We start from the raw sequence: 9535 nt of genomic DNA on the forward strand, positions 1-9535 counted from the left end.
ACAGTAACTGGACATGTTTAGGGTATCATTCTCCCTGCAGGGTTAGACAGTAACAGGACATGTTGAGGGTATCATTCTCCCTGCAGGGTTAGACAGTAACAGGACATGTTGAGGGTATCATTCTCCCTGCAGGGTTAGACAGTAACAGGACATGTTTAGGGTACCATTCTCCCTGCAGGGTTAGACAGTAACAGGACATGTTGAGGGTATCATTCTCCCTGCAGGGTTAGACAGTAACAGGACATGTTTAGGGTACCATTCTCCCTGCAGGGTTAGACATTAACAGGACATGTTTAGGGTATCATTCTCCCTGTAGGGTTAGACAGTTACTGGACTTGTTTAGGGTACCATTCACTTTGACAGTAACAGGACATGTTTAGGGTACCATTCTCCCTGCAGGGTTAGACAGTAACAGGACATGTTTAGGGTACCATTCTCCCTGCAGGGTTAGACAGTAACAGGACATGTTTAGGGTACCATTCTCCCTGCAGGGTTAGACAGTAACAGGACATGTTTAGGGCACCATTCTCCCTGCAGGGTTAGACAGTAACAGGACATGTTTAGGGTACCATTCTCCCTGCAGGGTTAGACAGTAACAGGACATGTTTAGGGCACCATTCTCCCTGCAGGGTTAGACGGTAACAGGACATGTTTAGGGTACCATTCTCCCTGCAGGGTTAGAGAGTAAAATGTGTCTGCGCTGGGTTGAGACTCTGCTTGCATTCAGATTACACTTCGGGTCAGGTATCCATCAGTGTAGAAACGCATTAGCGAAGCCGCCGTTTGTGAAATTACGTGTGTCATAAGAGTGTTATGTGGAAGGGTCAAGGTCAGGGTCAATTTCATCTCACTTCTGGTCAATTAAGGAAATGTATTGAATTTGTATTAATGAATTCAATAAATCCTACTCATTGAACACGGTTAACCTACTGCCCAACCAAGTCCCAATCATGAATTGGATATCAATTCCTTTTTTTTTTGCGGAGTAATGTTTTCTTTCTGTGTCATCCTGAAACAGCTCCTCGCTGCAGTTAAATGTTAAACACATTTGTCTTTCATCAAAGACAACAACTACAGACAGGACAGAGCACGCTGACATATGCAAATAAATCACAAAGCACTTGCTTCCTTCGGACAGTGACAGTGAACACAGGCCGGCCAATGTGTGACATGTGATTCAATCACATTCCAACTGCACATGCTGTAGAACGATGATATTGACACTTAACAACGACTGAAACACACAAAATCACACAATATACTTACAGTATATATACTGAACAAAAATATAAACGCAACATGTATAATGTGGGTCCCATATTTCCTGAGCTGAAATAAAAGATCCCTGAAATGTTCCATACGCACAAAAAGCTAATTTCTCCCAAATTTATGGCACAAATTTGTTTACATCCCTGTTAGTGAGCACTTCTCCTTCGCCAAGATAATCCATCCACTTGACAGGTGTGGCATATCAAGAAGCTGATTAAATGGCATGATCATTACACAGGTGCACCTTGTGCTGGGGAGGCCACTCTAAAAGGCCACTCTAAAATGTACAGTTTTGTCACACAACACAATGCCTCAGATGTCTCAAGTTTTGAGGGGCCGTGCAATTGTTATGCTGACTGCAGGAATGTCCACCAGAGTTGATGCCAGAAAATGTAATGTAAATTTCTCTACCAGAAACCGAGTCCAACGTCACTTTAGAGAATTTGGCATTATGCCCAACCGCAGACCACGTGTAACCATGCCAGCCCAGGACCTCCACATCCAGCTTCTTCAAAAGCAGGATCATCTGAGACCCACCACCCAGACAGCTGATGAAACTGTGGGTTTGCACAACCAAAGAATTTGTGCACAAACTGTCAGAAACCATCTCAGGGAAGCTCATCTGTTTGCTCATCGTCCTCACCAGGGTCTTGACCTGACTGCAGTTTGGCTTCGTAACCAACTTCAGTGGGCAAATGATTGCCTTCGATGGTTACTGGCACACTAGAGATTTGTGCTCTTCATGGATGAATCCCGCTTTAAACCGTACTGGGCAGATGGCAGACAGCGTGTATGGCGTCATGTGAGCGAGAGGTTTGCTGATGTCAACATTGTGATCAGAGTGCCCTATGGTTGTGGTGTGGTTATGGTATGGGCATGAATAAGCTATGGACAATGAACACAATTGCATTTTATCAATGGCAATTTGAATAAACAGAGATCCCGTGACGAGATATCCTGTGGCCCGTTCATCACCTCATGTTTTAGCATGATGATGCACAGCCACATGTCGCAAGGATCTCTACACAATTCCTGGAAGCTGAAAATGTCCCAGTTCTTCCATGACCTGCGTACTCACCAGACATGTCAGCCGTTGAGCATGTTTGGAATGCTCAGTATTGACGTGTACGACAGCATGTTCCAAATTCCCATCAATATCCAGCAACTTCGCACAGCCATTCCACAGGCCGCAATCAACAGCCTGATCAACTCTATGCAAAGGAGATGTGTCACGCAGCATGAGGAAAATGGTCACACCAGATACTGACTGGTTTTCTGATCCACGCCCCTACTCTTTTTTTTTTAAAGGTATCTGTGACCAACAGATCTGTATTCCCAGTCATGTGAAATCCATAGATTAGGATGTAATGAATTCATTTAAATTGACTGATTTACATGTATGAACTGTAAGTCAGTAAAATCGTTGAAATTGTTGCATGTTGCGTTGATATTTTTGTTCAGTGTACATATTATATACATAGATGCCTCTGTTTCACGCTCATACAGAGCAACACAGATGGACAGAATGTTCTTATGTCAATATTGATCGCACAAAACAGATGGGGATGGGTAAATGCTTGAGACTTAAAATGTTTCATTATATCACTGTCATCGAGAGTCAAAATAATCAACACTACTTTCAGAAGAAAACCTGAAAGTTGAATGAATTGCCATCAACAACACCTAAGGCTCCATATAGCCCTACATTGGGAACGACAAACAGATAACACAGGTCGATTCCCAAATGGCACCCTATTCCCTATTTAGTGCACTACATTTAACCAGGGCCCAAATATGTTTAGGCAATGTAGAACAATAAATAGGATATCATTTTCAAATATTAAAAAAAACAGGTGGCATTTTTTTTATTTTGTTATTTGGAATTCCCCATTTGTTTGCTCATCCATGACTTAGAGTTACAGATGTCTGCATTTTGCTAAAGAAATGGAATGCAGTTTAAAGGTAAATGTGTCTTTCAGGATGATCACTTTAGGTCAGTTTCGCTTTGTGCCAAAGGTTTCACATATGAACCAAAAAAAAAGGAAGATAGTGAGATAAACTTCCACAGAACTTAAATGATTAGTAGAGAGTCATGTGCGTTGTTTTCCTCCTCTAGTATTTTTTTTCTACTTTTCTAAAAATCCAGCTCCCAGGTCGCCGTAACCATAGTGATAGAAACAACGTCACCCGTCGGTTTTCCAAAATCATTTATTTCCGAATTACGAATGTTGTTGTTTTTTTACAAAAAAAATAAACTTTTTTTTTTTTATTATAAAATAATTTCATTGGGATGTTATTTTGCATCATCATCTGCATGTGGGCCATTTTTACCCATTTTTTTTATCACTAGCTTGCTCCCAAGTTGTTTTAACGTGTAACAGATGGATTTGTGTTGTCATGTGGCCATCATCGACCAATTGTGTTGTTATAAACATATATCCCTTTTGAGGCAATTAACAATACGTGGCTAACAAACACACACAAAAAAATATATATTTCAAACGTGTAATGAATATGAGGCATGTACACACAAGATGAATATCACATCACCTTTGTGATTTGTTTTGTTTTAACATTGTACAGAACAGTACCTTTGAGAAGAATTGACAAGGTGGCATCCAACAAGATTGGTTTATATATTGTTGAGTAAAGGTTTAGTCACCTGAATTCAGTCATGAAAAAAAGAGAATCAAAAGCAAATTAATAAATGTAAAACAATGAGACGACAATCTCTGCTGTAATGTAAATGGCTACGTATGCATATATTGGTGAGTGTGTGTGTGTGTGCAGCGAGTGTGTGTGTGTGCAGTGAGTGTGTGTGTGTGTGTGCAGCGAGTGTGTGTGTGTGCATTTTTGTGTGTATGTATACTGGCATGAACCTTGCCAGAATATTTTATGTACACACGTATCTTGTATAAAATCTATATATGAAATACCTGCTATATAATATATATGCTTGTAAATTAGTCATTGGTGGGTACAGGTTCAAGGTTGCTTGGAGAGAAAGCTTAAATGTTTGCCAGCAGTATAGTATTGATCAACTCTGTGTTGTCATGCCTTTGTAAAATATCCCATCAAAATCTAAGAAAAAATGACCTTCCATACATGTAATTTTACTTGAACCATTAAATATTGAATTGTCAAAGTAAGTCCGGACTACTCTTGAGTTTCTTTCTGCTGTATTGGATGAATCTATTGCGTATTATCGTTAACATGAACCTCTAACACCAACTACAATATCTTCAAGATGTTACAGGGATTTCTGGTGGCACGAATAACATAACACTTTTCCCAGAGCTCAGCCAAGTTGCGACAAACCTTAGTTAATTACTTTAGAACACAGTTTAATTTATTGTTTAACCTTTCTGATCTCCCCATCCCGGATCCGGGATCGTGAATACAGACTCAAGCTCATTACCATAACGCAACGTTAACTATTCATGAAAATCGCAAATGAAATGAAATAAATATGCTAGCTCTCAAGCTTAGCCTTTTGTTAACAACACTGTCATCTCAGATTTTCAAAATATGCTTCTCAACCATTGCAAAACAAGCATTTGTGTAACAGTATTGATGGCTAACGTAGCATTTAGCGTAGCATTTAGCATTAGCATTCAGCTGGCAACATTTACACAAAAAAACAGAAAAGCATTCAAATAAAATAATTTACCTTTGAAGAACTTCAGATGTTTTCAATGAGGAGACTCTCAGACAGCAAATGTTCAGTTTTTCCTGAAAGATTATTTGTTTAGGACAAATCGCTCCGTTTTCTGCGTCACGTTTAGCTATGAAAAAAACCCTGTATCCAGGATTGTGTAAATCTATCAGCAAGCTCATTAGCATAACACAACGTTAACTATTCATGAAAATCGCAAATGAAATGAAATAAATATGCCATCTCTCAAGCTTAGCCTTTTGTAAACAACACTGTCATCTCAGATTTTCAAAATATGCTTCTCAACCATAGGAAAACAATCATTTGTGTAAAAGTAGCTAGCTAGCGTAGCATTTAGCGTTAGCATTAGCGTTAGCATCCAGCACGCAACATTTCAACAAAAACATAAAAGCCTTCAAATAAAATAATTTACCTTTGAAGAACTTCAGATGTTTTCAATGAGGAGACTCTCAGTTAGATAGCAGATGCTCAGTTTTTCCAAAAATATTCTTTGTGTATTTTTTTTATTTTTTTTTATTTTTACCTTTATTTAACCAGGCAAGTCAGTTAAGAACAAATTCTTATTTTCAATGACGGCCTGGGAACAGTGGGTTAACTGCCTGTTCAGGGGCAGAACGACAGATTTGTACCATGTCAGCTCGGGGGTTTGAACTCGCAACCTTCCGGTTACTAGTCCAACGCTCTAACCACTAGGCTACCCTGCCGCCCCTAGAAATAGCTCCGTTTTGTACATCACATTTGGCTACCAAAAAAACCCGAAAATTCAGTCCTCAAAACGCGAACTTTTTTCCAAATTAACTCCATAATATCGACTGAAAACATGGCAAACGTTGTTTAGAATCAATCCTCAAGGTGTTTTTCACATATCTCTTCGATGATATATCGTTCGTGGAAGCATGGTTTCCCCTCTCAATCAAATGGAAAAATACTTGCACATGGCTTTACGCACCAGTTTCGACGCAGGACACCAGGCGGACACTTGGAAAATGTAGTCTCTTATGGTCAATCTTCCAATGATATGCCTACAAATACGTCACAATGCTGCCGACATCTTGGGGAAACGGCAGAAGGTCTAAGCTTATTCCTGTCGCATTCACAGCCATATAAGGAGACATTAGAAAACAGAGCTTCAGAAATTCTGCTCATTTCCTGTTTAACGTATCATCTTGGTTTCGCCTGTAGAATGAGTTCTGGGGCACTTACAGACAAAATCTTTGCAGATTCTGAAACTTCAGAGTGTTTTCTTTCCAAAACTGTCAAGAATAGTATGCATAGTCGAGCATCTTTTCGTGACAAAATATCGCCCTTAAAACGGGAACGTTTTTTATCCAAAAATGAAATAGCGCCCCTAGAGATGCAACTGGTTAATTTATTTCACTTTACTAAGTATTGTTGACATAGTTTCGTATCTCGTTGCTCTTTTGAACGGTAATAATGGCAGTGAATTGCTGAATGGAAGATTGCTAACACAGGCCGCAGCAAAGCCTTGGATTTTCCTGAACGATTTACCAACTGGAGAGACAGGCAATATTGTCCGCTCCTGACAGTTTAGTTTGCCTTGGTCGGTAGAATGTCCGAAGCACGGTTTTAATCTCGTTTCTCTTCTTAACAGTGAAAAAAGGGATATAATCGCTGATATAAGAAGCCCGCATTTAGCTACCGAACTTTCGTCAGCAAGCTAGCACAGTCGCTAATTGAGTAAATGGTCATGTTTCGGTTATTTAAAACCTCAGTCTAGTCTACAACTTTACTTCTATTGCTGAGCTTAATTTCCAAAACATAATCTGACTCTTCACTTTTCTACAAATCCCAGAAATGGCCGATTAAAAGAAACACTCACTCTAAAAGAGACCCTCCCAAAGGAGGCCCCATTCAAGCACCAGGCTTGCCTAGGCGATCAAGCGGAAGACTGAACCTGACATACAAGAAAAAAAGAAAATAAAAAAACTGTTGAACTGGACAGCGATGGCCAAGACGCTGCCCTTAGTTTGAGGAAGTTCACAGAAGCTTTGGATTGGCTCAAAAGAGACATATGATAAACCTGACACGAAAATTGACACTCCCCACAACTCTCTGCTCAGAAATGTCCTTAATTAAGTAATAACTGAAATCATCTGTAGCTGCACTACAGGCAATAATGACTACACAGGGCATTACCATACATAAACTAGAGCACTCTGCTGTGTCTTACAATGACGACCTAACCACCCTTCAGGCCACAGTGAATTTGCTCTCATCTGATGTTAAAGAGCATTAACAAAAATGCAAGAAGGACGTCAACGCCGCCACAACATACGCCTGGTGGGCATTGCTGAAGGTCTGGAGGGGGCCCGCCCACACAACTATTTCAGGACATGCTTAACCTTGAAGGAATACCCTTCTTAGACTGTGCCTATAGGTCACTGCAAGCTAGACCAAGAGAGGGTGACTCCCCATGGCCCTTTGTCATTAGAGTGCATTACTACCACGTCCAGGACCATTACCCTTACAGTAGCGAAGCAAGAGACCATGTCCATTTTCCCAGACTTCACTACCTCCGTGACCAAGAGAACAGAGGCGTAACGTAACGCAAAGCGGCTTCTGTACAACGGTCCGGGAGTCAAGTTTGGCCTCTTCTTCTCAACCGAGATCAGGATCACACTACCAAGCGGAGCTCTTAACAAGTTCAACGACCTGACTGCTACAATTGATTTTGTCAACAAGAACTTGAAGGAAACTGCTCCCCCAAACTGCCTGGAGCAACAACATGGTTATTTAGCCTATCTGCTGTGCAGTGTTTGGCAGGTAAAGCCCAACACATGTAGCCTACTGCAGTGTAGTGTTTGATAGGTAAGGCCCAACACATGTAGTCTACTGCGGTGTAGTGTTTGATAGGTAAGGCCCGACACATGTAGCCTACTGCAGTGTAGTGTTTGATAGGTAAGGCCCGACACATGCAGTCTACTGCAGTGTAGTGTTTGATAGGTAAGGCCCAACACATGTAGTCTACTGCAGTGTAGTGTTTGATAGGTAAGGCCCGACACATGTAGCCTACTGCAGTGTAGTGTTTGATAGGTAAGGCCCGACACATGTAGTCTACTGCAGTGAAGTGTTTGATAGGTAAGGCCCAACACATGTAGTCTACTGCAGTGTAGTGTTTGATAGGTAAGGCCCAACACATGTAGTCTACTGCAGTGTAGTGTTTGATAGGTAAGGCCCGACACATGTAGCCTACTGCAGTGTAGTGTTTGATAGGTAAGGCCCGACACATGCAGTCTACTGCAGTGTAGTGTTTGATAGGTAAGGCCCAACACATGTAGTCTACTGCAGTGTAGTGTTTGATAGGTAAGGCCCGACACATGTAGCCTACTGCAGTGTAGTGTTTGATAGGTAAGGCCCAACACATGTAGTCTACTGCAGTGTAGTGTTTGATAGGTAAGGCCCAACACATGTAGTCTACTGCAGTGTAGTGTTTGATAGGTAAGGCCCAACACATGTAGTCTACTGCAGTGTAGTGTTTGATAGGTAAGGCCCGACACATGTAGTCTACTGCAGTGTAGTGTTTGATAGATAAGGCCCGACACATGTAGCCTACTGCAGTGTAGTGTTTGATAGGTAAGGCCCAACACATGTAGCCTACTGCAGTGTAGTGTTTGATAGGTAAGGCCCAACACATGTAGTCTACTGCAGTGTAGTGTTGGAGAGGTAAGGCCCGACACATGAAACCTACTTCACTGCCTCTGTTTTTTTTCATTTGCGTTGTGTGTTTTCCTCATTGTTGGCTGAAATAGTCAGCCTCAATTCATATAATATACATTATATATTTACTTTTTAGTTATTTTGTCATGCTGCCTATGCTGCCTATGTTATTTGATTTAACACCCTGATGTCACTTTACTTGGCACTATTGGTAAACTGTGCTTTCAATTTTTTTAAATATAAATTTTTCTCTTTTATAATATAATTGTCACAACGCTCCACTTGGTAAGAGTTCAGCCTAGCTGATGGATCCACTATGCGCTTGTATACTAGAGGGGGATGTGCTCATCTTGTTTGGGAAGACGCTTCAGCGGGTGGGAGGAAGTTCAACAGTTTTATTTTTTCTCATATGTCAGGTTCAGTCTTCTGCTTACATTTAAAAGGCTCCACTCATTTCCTCTTTTTCCAAAAGACTCAACCACCTAATTTATTAGGATTACTATTGCAACAACACATCATCAGTAGGGTAAAACTAACCTGTCTCACGACGGTCTAAACCCAGCTCATGTTCGATATTAGTGGGTGAACAATCCAACGCTTGGTGAATTCTGCTTCACAATGATAGGAAGAGCCGACATCGAAGGATCTGGAAGGATGCTTACGTTGTCTAGTTGGAACTGTAAGGGTTTGAACCAACCAGTCAGACATAGTAGAGTATTTCATCATCTACAACATCTGGGAACACAGATTGCGTTCTTACAAGAGAACCATTTGAGAGTTTCAGATCACTTTAGATTGGCTGGGTAGGCCAACTTTATCACTCCACTTTTCAAAATAAATCGGGGGTGCTGCAATTCTGATACACAAATCGGTACCATTTTTTTCCCCAATGTTATTTCGGATGCCAATGTC

Source organism: Oncorhynchus mykiss, chromosome 14 (assembly GCF_057628025.1).
Source record: "Oncorhynchus mykiss isolate SJ-2025 chromosome 14, ASM5762802v1, whole genome shotgun sequence".
Classification (NCBI taxonomy): domain Eukaryota; kingdom Metazoa; phylum Chordata; class Actinopteri; order Salmoniformes; family Salmonidae; genus Oncorhynchus; species Oncorhynchus mykiss.